The sequence below is a fragment of the Schistocerca gregaria genome, chromosome X (assembly GCF_023897955.1).
Source record: "Schistocerca gregaria isolate iqSchGreg1 chromosome X, iqSchGreg1.2, whole genome shotgun sequence".
In the NCBI taxonomy this organism is placed as follows: domain Eukaryota; kingdom Metazoa; phylum Arthropoda; class Insecta; order Orthoptera; family Acrididae; genus Schistocerca; species Schistocerca gregaria.
The window spans coordinates 562,789,077-562,805,123 of NC_064931.1; the positions used below are offsets into that span (position 1 = coordinate 562,789,077).

The 16,047-nt window shown below is 46.9% G+C and overlaps 1 protein-coding gene across 4 annotated transcripts in view; it reads right to left on the reverse strand.

Moving 5' to 3' along the window:
• Window positions 1-16,047, reverse strand: part of LOC126298970 (calcium uptake protein 3, mitochondrial) — a 613,695-nt gene that overhangs the window by 127,180 nt on the left and 470,468 nt on the right. The gene's annotated exons all lie outside the window — the stretch shown is intronic.

Here is a 16,047-nt window from a genome sequence, read left to right on the forward strand (position 1 = left end):
AGATTGTGGGGTCATGTTACACGTATGGGAGAAGCAAGGTTACCCAAGAGACTCATGGGTTCAGCAGTAGAGGGTAGTAGGAGTTGGGGCAGACCAAGGAGAAGGTACCTGGATTCGGTTAAGAATGATTTTGAAGTAATAGGTTTAACATCAGAAGAGGCACCAATGTTAGCACTGAATAGGGGATCATGGAGTAATTTTATAAGGGGGCTATGCTCCGGACTGAACGCTGAAAGGCATAATCAGTCTTAAATGATGATGATGATTCAGGGCGCAAAAATAAATGAGTTCATAAGCGGCCAAAACATAACCTTAGAACACCAATAAGTAAAAGAAGTAAAACGCGACTATACGCGGGGCCCAATCGGCGGAAGGAAAGGAAATTAAAACAAGGCTCACAAAATACGCCTTAGAGACAGCGGAGGTCCCGAACCAAAGATGAAATGTCCTTCGCCGTATTGCTACGAGAGATAAAAAAGAAAACGCGATCGACAGCCCGCGCGTCGTTCGCTAAAACGGCCGATAACTCAGACGGCAAATATACACTGTAAAAAAAGAAGAGGGTTAAAAAGGCCACTGGGTCAAGAAATGGCGACTAGAGGGCCAAGAGGAGGTCGGCCAAGCTGTTGGGAGAGGTTTGATACCCTGTAACTTGTCGCCTGAAGAGAAGACCAGTGGTGATGCCAAAGTGACACCACCTGCCGCCAGATGGTAGCACGGAGATCATCTGAAGGAATGAAAGACCTAGCAGGCCGAGGTAGGAGGATTGTAGCCTTAGCATCATCGTCAGCAGCCTCATTTCCCATCAGACCGACGTGACCAGGAACCCCTCAGGAACATCACGGTATATGTTCCTGGGACAAGGTGGCGAGCAAGTGGAAGCTTTCTTGGATCCGTTGCACTAAGAAATGGACAGTGTACAGAACACAGAGGTTCTGAAGATCACTGAGAGAATCGGAACATATGACAATTAAAAAGCCTGTGTCGCCAGATGTACTGGGTGGCCTGGTAGAGGGCGAAGAGCTCTGCTGCACATATTGAGCAGTGTCTGAAAGTCGATACTGAAAATGGACGGTGCCTATGATGAAGACACACCCGTAACCTTGGTCAGTCTTAGAGATGTCAGTGTACAGGAAGGTACTATCGCTAGGTTGCGTGCTAAGATCGAGAAACTTAAAGCGATAGATCAAATCTGGAGTAGTGTCCCTGGGAAGTGAATGAAGTCCAAGATGAACACGGGCTGCTGTAGGAAGCCAATCTGGGGAAGGGTTCACACCCGTCAGGAACATCACAAATAGCGTGAAGTTAAGCTGCCAGAGCAGTAGCCCAAAGCGAACTCTGGGAGATAAGAGAGAAGAAGGGCATGCCCCATATTGGTGGCCAAGGGAGTCATTGAGAAAGGGGGCATAGGATGGTTGGCCAGACATGGAAGACAAAAGGCATGCATATCCAATGAGGAGGACATCACGTCGGTATGACGGAGGTAGTTCGGCAGCTTCTGCATAGGGACGCTCAACCGCACTAATGTAAATGGCACCAGGGGCCAAACGCATTCCTCAGTCGTGGATTATGTTAAGATGGCGTAAGATGTAAGGACATGCAGATGAATAAACGAAACATCCATGGTCTAGTTTCAAACGGACAAGGAATCGTTACAAACGGAGGAGGGTGGTCCGATCCGCTCCCCAGGAAGTATCACTTACGACACACAATACATTGAAGGACTGGGTACAGTGTGCAGATACGTAAGACCTTTGGGTGGACTAAGAAAGTTTCATATCAAGCATGAGCCCCAGGAGTTTCCTAGTTTCAGCGAACAGACGAACAACAGACCGAAGATGTAAAGATGGTGGAAGAATCTCATTGCGTCGCTAGAAATTCATGCAAACGCTTTTTTCGTTAGGAAAGCGAAAGCCATTGTCAATGCTGCACGAGTAAAGACGATCGACATATCGCTGAAGAAGCCGCTCAAGGAGACAAGTCCGTGGAGAACTTCGATAGATCATACAGTCGTCGAGGAAAAGGGAACCATAGATGTCTGGTGGAGGACTGTCCATAATAGGTTTAATGGCTATAGAAAAGGACAGATTCTTGAGGCACCTCGTTCACCTGGATACAGGTATCCGACCAGGCCGAACCCACACGTACCTTGAAATTCAATCTTTTAAAAACTCCTGAAGAAAATTGGGCAGGCTTCTTAGAAGTCCTATGTATATAGAGTAAAGAGGATACCAGTTCTCCAGCAGGTGTTGTATGTTTTCTAGAATCACATTACCACAGTTTCGTATTTTCGCAGGAAACCGTTCATGACATGGGTTGACAAAGTGATGAGATGGTCAACTGTAGAACGGCGCGCACGAAATCCACATTGTGGAGTAGGTTAGTAGATTGCAAGGCTCAAGCCACCCTACCAGCCAGCCATGAATCATACGTTCCATCACACTGGAAATACAGCTACTGAGGGAAATGGAGCGGTAGCTAGAAAAAAGGTGTTTGTCCTTACTGGGCTTAGGTATGGGTAATGATAGTGGCTCCACGCCAGCGTTTGGAAAACGTGCCATCTGGCCAAATGCAACTGTATGTACAAAGGAGAAAGTGCTTGCCTACAAGAGAACGGTGCTGCAACATCTGAAAGTGGACATCACTCAGCCCTGTGGCATATGATTGGGATGTGAGAACATGGTAAAGTTCCCGCATAGTAAAGGCAGCATTGTAGCATTCACAATTCTGACAGGGGAAAGCTATAACCTGGCCGCTTCCACTCGTTTCCGAAGGAGGAAGGCAGTGTGATAGTGTGTGGAGCTTGAAATCTTCGCAAAAATGCGGCCAGAGGTTCCCGAGAGAGCAATAGGGTCCTCAATGACAACACCTGATACGGTCATGCTGGAAATCGGGGATGAACCTTGGTCACAGAAAGCCGACGGAGGTTGCCCCACATGACAGGAAAGGGAGTCAAATTCTTAAAAGAACTTGTAAAAGAAATCCAACTAGCTAGTTTTCAACATTATATTGTGAGAACATGTCTCGTTGGGCAAATCGCGTTGCAGCGTCAGTCCACCAGGGGACTGGGACACGGTGCACTTAGAAAGAAGTGCGAGGTATGACACATTCTGTGGTGGTAAGGTACTCTACCTGGTCATCACAACTGGGCAAATATTGGTCATCGGAGGTCGCGAGGGAGGGGTAAAGCCTCGGGTCGGCCGTGGAACGCTGCCAATTAAGTATACACGTAGGTGGGACAAGAGACAGGAAAATGGATAACGTATGGGAAATGCTCACTTGAGACGACAGGCAAGCTGGGAGCACAGAACAAGAGGTCCAAATGGGAACAGGTGTATGTGGAGCCTGAAAGAAAGGTGGGTGCTTCAGTGTTAAGACAGATGTGTTGGAGTTGACTGAAGGTCAGCGAAGAGGGAACCTCTCAGACAGGTTCTCAAAGAGCCACAAAGGGCACGGTGGGCATTAAAATCACCAAGCAGAAAAAGCGGTGAGGGAACTGACCAATAAGCTGGAGTAAGGCTGCCCTGGTGAAAGCGAATGACAAAGGGATGTAGACGTTACAAAGAGATAAGGTGAAACAAGGAATGGAAATGTGGACTGCAACAGCTTGCAGCTTGGTGTTCAATGAGATAGTCTGGCTATGGACGTCACCCCAAATGAGCAGCATGACTTCTCCATGAGAGGTAATGCCTTCTTCGGGAACGGGAGTGGGGGGATGGGGCGGGGGAGGTCAATGCAAGCTGGAAGGAAACACGAGAGGTCAAAGCAGTTGTGAGGCTGCAATTTCGTTTATTGGAGGCAGAGAACAACTGGATGCTGTGATTCCAAGAGCAGCCATCATTCCTCCTCCTTGGATCTAATGCCACAAATGTTCCACTGGAGAAGAGTCAAATGAGGAATGGGTAGGAGGGAAGAAACGAAGGGCAGTCACATCGGTGGCTGCCCAGTGCCAGCCTTCAAAGACTCACTCTTACAGGGTACAAAGGCTCTATGAAATCTACGAATGTGTTGGCATTCTCCCTGGGTCTCCCTGTGGACTCCAGGGCAGAGAAATGGTAGGCAGTACTCAACGTCGAAATGGAGGTCAGCCAGATAAGGGCATCATGTGGCTACACTGTCGAAGAGGAACAAGTAACACATTTGGCTATAACATTGACACTAATAGCAAGACATCGGGTTTGGAATGTACAGTCGGACTGTGGATAACTTCATAACCTGCCCTAATCTTAGATGGAAGCACAACTTGATCAAATGTGAGATGAAGAGTGCGTGTAGGCGCTAAGTTTGCATCGACCTTTTTCATTACTCGATGGATGGCAGCGAAGCCCTGATCAGAGATAATGCTGGATTTATCCCTTTGTCAGACCATCAAGAAGCTGAGTGTAAATAACATCACATGAAGAATTCAGAGTACGATGCACCTCTATATGAACAGGATATCCACGGCGAAGAGAAGCAATAAGCAGCTGTTCAGCTTGAAAAATCACAACTGGTCTCCAGAAGCAAAGTCCCATTATATAAGTGGGAGCCAGACTGCAATTGCATCAACACTTTCGAATAGTAAACAGATTAACTGTAGTAAAACACTGATGTGCTTTGGTACATGATACCACAAGGAAGCGAGGTGCATCTGGGAGAGTCGTTGACTCTTTAGCCTTATTCCGTTCCGTTTACATTTAGTAGATGAAGACAGATTATGATGACTGGCTCATTGTGAAAAAATCCTCCATGGTTGCCAGCATCTCCCATGGCGCGCTCCTTCCGAATGGGGGCCTCCTCAGATAGGGGTTCACTCGCCTAAGATGACTGTTCACACTTCAGGCTTCAACTCCCAAACTCCAGATTGAGGGACCAATTGGCAACTGGGAAGGTAACATCTCAGGCAATCACTTCTCTCTGGGACTGGTCTGTATCAGGGGGTATGTGCGAACCCTACCTGTCGACCCAGCACTGGGAATTACCCAAAAAAGTCATACGACAAACGCATGGGCCGGTCTTCAGGAGCGCACAGGGAGGAAGAAGGAACGAAGAGAAAGCTCAAACGCCAAACTTAAAGAAGGGGAAGAGATGGAGAACCAATAATGAAGGAAATGAAACAAAGTATTGTTCCGATGCCAGGCTACAGAAACTTCAGGACGTATTCCCGAAAATACGTATGTTCCCCAAGGGAGGGGAATAAGAATAGCAGGAGGATACGCACGCAGCATGGAAAGGGAAGAGGTACGTGCTGCACAGGCTGGGACCCTGTGGTAGCCAAGCACCAACTCACCATAGAGTGGTGAGTCCCCGGGGGGGGGGGGGGGGGGGGGGGGATGAAGTTGGTCTGTCACGAGCTGGTAGAAGTTTCCGAGTTTGTGCGTGTCACTCGGAAGGCGCTTTGGGAAGAGTTGCCAGATTCGAGCGTTTTGTTTTCCATCGGCAGATAGAAGTCGCAGATTTCGGGCAAGCCGTCTTCCACATGGCGAACAACTGTAAAAAAAACCACATGAGTGACGAACGATAGCTACAAACAGCCTGTTAGCAAGGTCAATGCTGCATGGAAACTGTCTGTTAAGTCTAATTCATTCCACAGACGCTACTCAGGGCTAGTAACTATCAGACTTTCCTGAAGGTGCATTATAATTTTAGGAAATGCTTAAGGACAGACTGCACAACTTTTTAATTATTGAGTGGTGCACTAGATAGACGAGGTCGGAAGAAAAGTGTCAGTGGCACACTATGACTAAAAGTTATGATTTCACAGACCACACACGTTACAGTGTATGTATACAAAACAAATTAATTGACAGAATGTCACATATGCATGCGAGATGAAAAAATATACTGGCAGAAAAAGTAAAACAAAAAAATATGAAAGGCACTGAAGCACTGAAACGGCTCCTGAATGGAGAAATGAGCGATGGTATTGATATGAAGAGATTTTTCAACGTGAGGTAAATTGCCAGTAATGGAAAAATGTCAGTTGTGGCTAGATGTATGTGATTCGAGCTGCAAGCTATTTTAACAATTCTATAATGGAACAGCTCTGATTTTCAGCGTGTTGTACTTACTACATTATCCCTGATCCTGTAACACGAACACCAACACGGACCCAAGCCACCTGACACTGAAGGAGTTAGCCAATAATTCATTGGAATGATATGAGGTTAAAGGGACTGAACTACAGAGTCATCAGACATTACATCCTACATGCGTCAAGCCGGGAACAGTCCTCCGAGAGGGAAAAAACAGAAGACAAATCCTGATGAACCTGGTTATAAGTGAAAATAAATAAAACAAGGAAACAGAAGCAATTAGAGACGAGAGAGGGGTAACAAGGTGAAGATCGACGAGTTGTTATGACCAGAAAGCAGGTAGAGGCCCGCGGACATATTATGCGATAAGAGATGCACCCTCTACATCTAACTGGTGTTTCTTCACCCTCCATTACCACAAAAAAATTAGCAACGCAGACAAACTGATAAAATCTCAGGAAAGAGAACGACGACGAGATATTAAACCAACGTCAGATGTACAAGAATAAGAATGACTAATGTGGGAAGGACAGGAGACAAGCCAGACCAACGAGCAAGGGCAGCCATGGGATCCCTTGGGGCTGTGCAGGTGAGAGGGCAACCCTCAGATATCTCAAGCGGCCCAAGAAGCCAATGTGCCCTAACTTACAGAGAGAAGAAGAAACCACCTTCACAGGTAAAATGTGAAACGAGATCAGATGTCTGCTAGCAACAGAGGCAGCGTATTAGCAAGTTTAAGGTTTCTCAATAAGGTGACAAATTGGGGCAGTCCAGTAGGATGTGGGCCACCATCAGATGGGCCCCACACTGATGGTGGGGTGGAGCCTCATATCATAGGATGTGGTCATGGGTCAGCCAAGTGTGACAAATGTGAAGCTGACTGAACAGCAGATTGCCTGCAAGAAGCACGAAGGGAGTGTGCCACATAGTCGTGGAGCCCTTATTGCTTTCAGTTTTTTGAGAGAAAGCAGGGCACACCACTGTGTGTTTCGTGCTTTCAACAACTGACAGCATAGAGTAGACTGAAGGTCTGGTTCTGGTACCCACACCTCCAAAGTTGGCATCCTGGTAGGCAACTTGGTTAACCAGCACATCTTGTTGGTTCTCTGGGATTCCAACTTGACCTGGGGTCCAGACAAAGATGACAGACTATCCAGCTTGATGGAAGTCTGAAAGGGGATCATGGACAGACAAAAACAATGGGTGTCGAGATAGCATTGGTCAATAGCCCAAAGACTACTCAGGGGGCCACTGCTGATTAAAAACGTCTCGCTGGTGCAACGAACAAGCATGAATCGGGGCTTGAGAGATGGCCCCCAATTCTGCAGTGAATACACAGGAGCCATTCGGCAGGGAACATTATTCATTGCACCTACCATGTGTGCAGGTAAAACCAGTTCATATATTGTCAGTGAGCTGTGGTAAAAATTTCTGATTTGAAGAGCGCGCCAAAGCGCGTAATGCGAAGCAGTCGCCCTCTGTTTCTGGCTGTGGTGCCGCTGTGGCAATCGCAGCTTTCGTGTCTCCCTCTGGTGGGAAATGGGGAAAGGTTGCTGTTCACGTGCATTTAATGGGCGCTATGAGCTCGCCAGTCAGTCAGTCTAGGTCTGTCTCTCGTCTGAATTTGGGAGGCAGTTAGTGTCTGTCTGTCGTCCGGAGTGCTAGTATGTCTTTTGTTCGGATCAATCTTTAAAGCTGGACAAATGAGTGTCTTTCCACTCCGCCAGTAAGAGACTCGGCGAGTGGTCGCCCAGTCGAGGCTTAGTTCCTGCATCTGAGTCTGCGCGTTAGACCGCCAGTCTGCTCGAGTTTGCTCAGGCAATGGTCATTGGCGGTTGGATCAATCGGTTGGTCGGTCGCGCACTGAGCCACAAGATGACTTGTCCGTCTCGAGCGTCGGCGCATGTGAGGTCGCCACCTGAGTCCAGTGGGCCGCGCCGTATAGCGAGGGGTAGTGGCTTCGCGGTCGACACGAGAGCAACAGGAGTCAACCCACGACATCGGTCTGGACGGTGCGAGCTGCGACGCCGTGAGACGGGAGATCGGCGAGCCTTTCTGCGTCCGATGAAGCGGCTGGCAACGGACGGGTCGGGAGAGCGATTTGGGGGTGCTGCACCAGGTCTTCTCGAGAAATCGCAGTTTATTAGAAGTTAAGTGATTGGTGATATGTTGTGTGAATTGCTCTTGTTAAATTCTACTTGTTTTCTTGGTCAGTCTCTCGTCCCCAGCTTGCTCGTCTGTATGTCGTCCGCATTTATTAGGCAGTTAGTGTCTGTCTGTCGTTCGGAGCTGCCTCTGTCATGTTTGTCGGATTTGGTGTGTTAACGAATTTATTGCTTGGAGTGTAATGGCCTAATTCCTGAATATGTTTTGATCTTGCCTATGATCTTGAGAGGCGGTATCTGTGCGCTGTAGATCATCTTAACTTGTTTGGCCAACCTTTTAGAATTTTATATCAGATTGAATTTTATGGACTTTTATTTAAATGATCATTTTAGTAAATAAAGTTGCCACCCTTTCACCGTAAGACTTTTGTCAGAAGTTGAAATCAAGTTACACCTTCGGTGGCAAAGTTAATATTTTAATGTTTAGTGTTTTGTACCATTTCCATCCCTCCTACGGGGGTGCATAGCTTGTGTGCTTGTGTAAATTGTTAAAACCTTTAGTTTAAAGTAATCTGGTGTGTTGCAGATTTGCACCAGTGTAGTCTTTCAGAGGTGGTTGTGAGCGGTTGTAACTACGGCCCTGTCAAAAGGTAGCAGCGAGGTTCTCAGCCTGAATGCTCACACAGTCAAAAATTTGTTTCTTTCTGCTTTTCAATAAATTGTAACTTGATATTTAGAGGGTGCTTTCTGATTATGATTTTAAATGTTTCTTTAAAAAATGCTTTAGGCACCATTAAAGTGAATAAGTTACCGTTTGTTAAAAAGGAATTTGCTTATGATTTCATCGGTTACTCCCTGGCAACTACTTCCACGCTCATATAGTGTGATTAAATGTGTTAATGTTCTTGACGAGTGACTAGTAGGTAGAATAAATTTTCAAGAAAATTCTTTGAAAATAAATCACGGTACAGGCAGCAGAGTCGTCAGTGTATATCACTTCTGAACCTGGAAATGTATCAAGGATGGCCAGGAACAGACCACAAAAAACTGTGAGACCAACAGAGTTTTTTTGGTCCAAACGATAGGTCCAGATATACCTCAGGATGTGGTACACACCACAGCGGCATATGCAATTGCTTCCTGACAATGGGCGACAGTGGGGACAGTTGGAGTTCACAGCACAGACACTGTATGCAAACTCCAGTCCTGGGCAGCTGTTGTGGGAGGTGTATCTCCCTGCCAGGTGAAAGGGCACGGCAGTGCAGATGTGCAGGGGAGCAGTGAATGTGTAGAACATAGTTGACCAGGAGTTTTTGGCACCTGATCTGCAGTGGAAGGATCCCAGCCTCCGTTAGAACGCTGTTCACAGGGCTGCAGGTCTGGTCCAAAAACTGCCTGTCGTAAATCAGATCCCACAATTGTGCATTGGGTACAGAATCCACAATGCTGAAAGTGATGTTGAGCCATATGCCAGACTCCTGTAATAAAGAAAGGAGAAGATTATGTCTTCTTGTAGCTGCCCAAGTGTAAAATGGTGTTACTGTGGCAGCGAAGAATGTTATTGTGTGACCAGCATGTTCGCTTAAGTTTATGAAGGTGGGGAGGCCACGTCAACCATGAAACAAAGACCAGCTCCAGGAAGCGATAAGACTCTGCCTCAAGAACCAGTTGCTCAATGTGGTGGAGATCTGGCTGTGGATGGACAGTACAATGGCGACAGAAGTGCACGATGTATGTCTTGGCACTGAAAACCAGAAGTCATGGATGAGAGCCAGGTCTGCAACTTTCAAATGGAACCTTCCAGTCAGCGTGTGGCAACATCCACAGTGGAGGAGAAAGAGTAAATACAAAAATCGTCGGTGTATTGGGAAGGTGAAACTGTAGAACCCACAGCTAAATCTAGACCATTGATAGCCACCAGAAAAAGGAGACACACTCAATACACAGCCCAGCAATACCCCATTCTCTTGTATATGGGGTGTATTGTGGAAAGTGTGGTGTGACAAGAAGTTCTGGACAAAAATTGGAAGTGGGCCCCGGAGACGCCACTCGTGTAGGGTAACAAGGGTGTGATAATGCCACATGGTGTCATAAGCCTTTTGCTGTCTGAGACGACAGCAATGAGGTGCTGCCGCTGGGCAGAAGCTGATGGGATAGCAGACTCAGGCACATCAAATTGTCAGCAGTAGAATGGCCTTGGGAAAAAATTGCAATGGAATGGAGAAAAAGACCTGAGATTCAAGGTACCAACACAGCCACTGGCTTCACCATACACATGCAGTGAACATTAGTTAGACTAATTGGGTGACAGCTATCCATCTCAGACGTATAATGCTTTCTTGCCACCTAGATGGGAACGTATCCAGCTATAGATACAGTTGAAAATGAAAAGGACATGACACTGGCAGTTCACTGACAGGTGTTTGAGCATTTGGCTGTAGATGAGGTCTAACCCTGGAGCCATGTCAGGGGAAAGTGTTAGGGCATTGACGAATTCCCAATCACTAAACAGAGCATTATATGGCTCCTTGTGATGTGTAGTGACAGTTAAGTGAATTCGCACCACCTGGTGTTTGAGGACAAAAAATGTAGGCTGACGATTCTCAGATGCTGACTCTCAAGCATAATGCAGAACAAAATGAAGTTCTCCCTTGTAGCTTACAGTAATGTGATCTCTAATGGCCACAGCGATTTCTGAAGTTCCTGAGATGCTGTCTTCCGACCGGGTGGGGGGGGGGGGGGAATTCCTGAGAAATAGGGGATTGCTATGTGTGCTGTCAACTGCATAGCTGCAGTTATGCTCTGCACATCGATACCTGTAAGTGATGGTGTGCTAAGAGTGATGGCAGACTCAAAGGCAACCCAGTCAGCTTTGTTAAGAGCCCATCTGGGCAGGTGTCCAGGCAGGTGATCGTGAGGGAGGGACAGGACGATTGGAAAATGATCACTGTCAGACAGGTCATCGTGGAGTGCCAAGTAGATGGAGGGGAGAAGACCAGGGATGCAAATGGGAAGCTCTGTGGCTGAATATGGTCTCTGTAACACAGCGAAGTGTGTAGGTGTAGGGGGCACCAGCATTAAAGAGACAAAGATTCAGCTGTGTAAGCCAAGTTTCAATAGCTTTACTGCAGCTGTTGGTTGTACTTCAACCCCACAAAGGGTTGTGGGCATTGAAGTTGCCCAAAATGGGGAAACATGGTGTGAGAGAGGAATCAATGAAGACAATGTGGTCTGTCCCTTCACTATTGGCACAGAGATACACACTATTGATGATAAAATACAGAAATGCCGCCACACGAACAGCCACAACCTCTGAAGTCATATTGAATCCCTTGTGTTCACTCTAGAGTCCAGAATGCATGTGAAAACTCTACCCAAACGCTCTGTCATAGCTTGATTCTTGAAACAGCCCTGATAGCTGAGGAGGGTAGTGGTTAGCAATGCTGAAATCGAGTTTCCTGGAGGGAAATACAGTAAGCAAGGGAAACGCATAGGAGACATTTTAGCTCAGAAGGCTGTGGAAGAAACTTATACATTTCTACTGGAAGATAGTGCTATAGGTATCCTGTGGGGGTGTGCAGGGACCAAGGAGGCAGGTCACACCCCAGAGTCGCTGGCTGCCACAGGTTGTGAGGACGTGGCGCACACACACACACACACACACACACACACACACACACACACACACACTCACACACACACACACACACTATGTAGCAGCTTGTGTATGGGGCTCTGGTGCCACAGGTTCCACCAGGAATTCTACCTCACGTACAGAGTCGAAACAAGTGGGTTCAGTGACATGGGGACCACTGGAACCTCCTTTGTCGTGGAGATCTTCTTTCAGTCTCACTTCTCCTTGGATGCTTTCCATGTCCACGAAAGCTTGTCTGCTCTTGTGAAGAAACATGAACCCCTACAACCAGCAATGCATGCTACTTCAGCCACTGGCTGAATCCTTGGAGGGAAGCATCTCGAGGGACCCTTTACTGGTGAGAGGCACTGAAAAAGGGTGAAGATTCTCAGGCTGGAGGTTGAAGATTTGTCCCCCTAAGGTGAGAAGTGAATGTTCACAAAGTGGGTGTGGAGGAATCAACAGGATAATCCCCAACCACCAGGGGAGTGGGTGTAGTTCAGCAGCCCCCGAGACCACACATGGAAATATCGAAAAGCGAGGGTACTGTCGCTACAGAAGATGACGATGTATCTGTAGTAAACGTCAGTCATATGAACAGTATGAAAAAGATCATATTTCCTCTTGGCCTTGTGATATATGAGTCAATCCAGTCTTGTATTCTTGGATTTTCTTTTCTGTTTGGAAGACAGTGCAGTCTGGTGAACAGAGAGAATGGAGCTCCCCACAGCTGACACAGATGGGGGGAGGGGGGGGCACAAGGAGGGCCCATATTCAACTGATGTTGACAATCCTTACAGGTGGGGTTGACGTTACAATGGGAAGACATGTGGTGGAATGTCATACATTTGAAGCACCGCATGTGGGCGGGGGGGGGGGGGGGGGGGGGGGACGTACAGTTACACATCGAATCAATACACTATAACCTTGACCTTTCAGGGCAAAGAGTCGTCTTCAAAGGCCAAGATGTAGGCCCCAGTATCAACTCTATTGCCCATTACATGCACTGCATTCACAGTTGCGAATAAGGACAACCTACAGCTGTATAATGGAATGAGGACAATGAAAATTTGTGCCAAACTGACTCGAACCGCAGTTGACCAGCCATAGTCCCACACTCCAGACAGAGGATGGAGTTACATTCATTTTACTTGAAAGTCGCCTGCCTGGTGTTGGCGAATAAGTACGATATTGCAGTGCCAGTGTTATTTCGAATTATGATGCAATGTTCCTTTGGACATTGACCCTCGGCCAGACCCAAACTTATCGTATTTATCTGCCGACATCGAGCAAGCGACTTTAAAGTAAAATATTTCCACCAGACACGAATATACATAATGAATGTACGACTACAGGTTGACGACATATGAAAGTTTGGGTTAGGCTATGATTCATGATCTGATACATAATAGTAAGGCGACCATTCCTGATAAGCGGGATATCCTGGTATAGGTTCCGGTCCAACACAAATTTTCGTTGTCATCATTCCAATATACAGCTGTAGTGTGTCCACATTCGCAACTGCGAATAAATTTCATGTATTTCATAATGGCATGTCCAAATGAACATTGCATCGTAATTCAGAATAACACAGGCATTGCAATATCGTACACTACTGTCCTTTGGTCTCCACTGGACATGACGGACAAAATGCACACGCCATCACTCCAGATTGGCACGTAGTTCATCATTGGTCTGTAAAAGGTCGCGGCGGAAGTCGATACTCTGTACCATGTTGAGACTGTCGTGGGGTGGGTGCGGGGGGTGGGGGTGGGATGGGAGGAGGGGGTGATATAGGAATGTCATCCAGCTTGTTACAGGCGAGAAGTGCTTGTGACTGAGCAGGTGCACCATTTCAATCAGAGTAGAACCACCTCCCATCTTCGAAATTGCTGCCACTTCAGCAAACCTGTCAAGGTTTTGAACAAAGAACAATGAAGTTGTGGCCAAAAATATGTCCCTGTCGTTCCTAGAACAAAGTAAATATTCATGGGAGTATTTATTCCCTTGTTTCTTAGCCCCATGTCCCTCCAACGGCAGTGTCGGCACCACCCGTTGGAAGGGAAGAAGTGCTGCAAGGGCCGATGTCTTGTGTTGGCCAAACACGCACTGACAAAAGAAATATGAGCGCTTGGGGGGGGGGGGGGGGGGGAGGCGGCGCAATAACTGGAGACGCAACAAAATTCTTTTATCAGCAATCTATGACAGCACTAGAAGGAATGAACGAACGAAGAAAGCGAAGAAAGGCAGATTAGGGTCCAACATCTCGTATATGACGAGTTCATTAGAGAAAGAACATAAGCTTGGCTTGGGGAAGAATGGGGAAAGAACTCAGCAGTGCCCTTTCAAAGGTGCCATCCTCGGCATTTGTCATAAGCGATTTAGGGAACTCACGGAAACTTTACATCTGGATCACATACCAGGATTTGAACAGCTGTCTCCCTGAATGTAAGTCCAATGTCATTACTGTGCCTCCTGGTTTGATGATCTCTATGAAATCACTAGTTGTATCAGCATTCCTGTAATGGACTCTGCTGTATTATTGTAGTTGCTTATGTCCCTTCACCAGTTTCCACATATGCTTCTTCACTGAACGTTGGTCCACAAAAACGTAAACTTAACACTGCATTACACTGCACTGGCAATAATCACAGTCATCTTTACACATACAGTTACCAAAGTTAACATTAACACGAAGATAATGGAAGCGACTAACTACCTACACTTGAACCGTGCTCAGCCCATCCATGCGCGATGTGGATGTCTCAATGACTGCAAAAGTTTTTAATAAATGGCTCGACTCTAAATTGTTCATTCAGCTAGGGAAACGATGCTAGCAGCTCTTAGGTACTCCTGGTAAAAGAACAGATCTGACGAAAAAAATCCAAAAAACTTAAGCTGTGAGGTCTGATCACAGGTATAAACGCTCAGATGAGCGATGTATAAATTAAATGATTGACAGTTCCCTGGGACATTAACAAGTTAACGGCGACCATTAATGTGTTTGGTCAATTTTCGTTCTCACGTCTAGGAAAAAGGCAACAGTATACACTATGTGATCAAAAGTATCTGGACACCACCAAAAACGTACGCTTTTCATATTACGTGCATTGTACTGCCAGGTACTCCATATTATCGATCTCAGTAATCATTGAACATTGTGAGAGAGCAGAATCGGGCGCTCCGCGGAACTCACGGACTTCGAACGTGGTCAGCTGATTGGATATCACTTGTGCCATACGTCTGTACGCGAGATTTCCACACTCCTAAACATCCCTAGGTCCACTGTTTCCGATGTGATAGTGAAGTGGAAACGTGAAGGGACACGTACAGCACAAAAGCGTACAGGCCGACCTCGTCTGTTGACTGACAGAGACCGCAGACAATTGAAGGGGGGTCGTAATCTGCAATAAGCAGACATCTATCCAGACCGTAACACAGGAATTCCAAACTGCATCAGGATCCACTGCAAGTACTATGACAGTTAGGCAGGAGGTGAGAAAACTTGGATTTCATGATCGAGCCGCTACTCATAAGCCACACATCACGCCGGTAAATGCCAAACGACGCCTCGCTTGGTGTAAGTAGCGTAAACATTGGACGATTGAACAGTAGACAAACGTTGTGTGGAGTGACGAATCACGGTACACAATGTGGCGAACCGATGGCAGGGTGTGTGTATGGCGAATGCCCGGTGAACGTCATCTGCCAGCGTGTGTAGTGCCAACAGTAAAATTCGGAGGCGGTGGCGCTATGGTGTGGTCGTGCTTTTCATGGGGGGCTTGCACCCCTTGTTGTTTTGCGTGGCACTATCACAGCACAGGCCTATATTGGTGTTTTAAGCAAGTTCTTGCTTCCCACTGTTGAAGAGCAATTCGGGGATGGTGATTGCATCTTTCAGCACAGTCGAGCACCTGTTCATAATGCACGACAATAACATACCTGTAATGGACTGGCCTGCACATACTCCTGACGTTAATCCTATAGAACACCTTTGGAATGTTTTGGAACGCTGACTTCGTGCCAGGCCTCACCGACCGACATCGATACCTCTCTTCAGTGCAGCACTCCGTGAAGAATGGGCTGTCATTCCCCAAGAAACATCCCAGCACCTGATTGAACGTATGCCTGCGAGACCGGAAGCTGTCATCAAGGCTAAGGGTGGGCCAACACCATACTGAACTACAGCATTACCGATGGAGGGTGCCACGAGCTTGTAAATCATTTTCAGCCAGGTGTTCGGATACTTTTGATCACATAATGTTGGCACCAGTCATGATGGCTGGTAACGTTC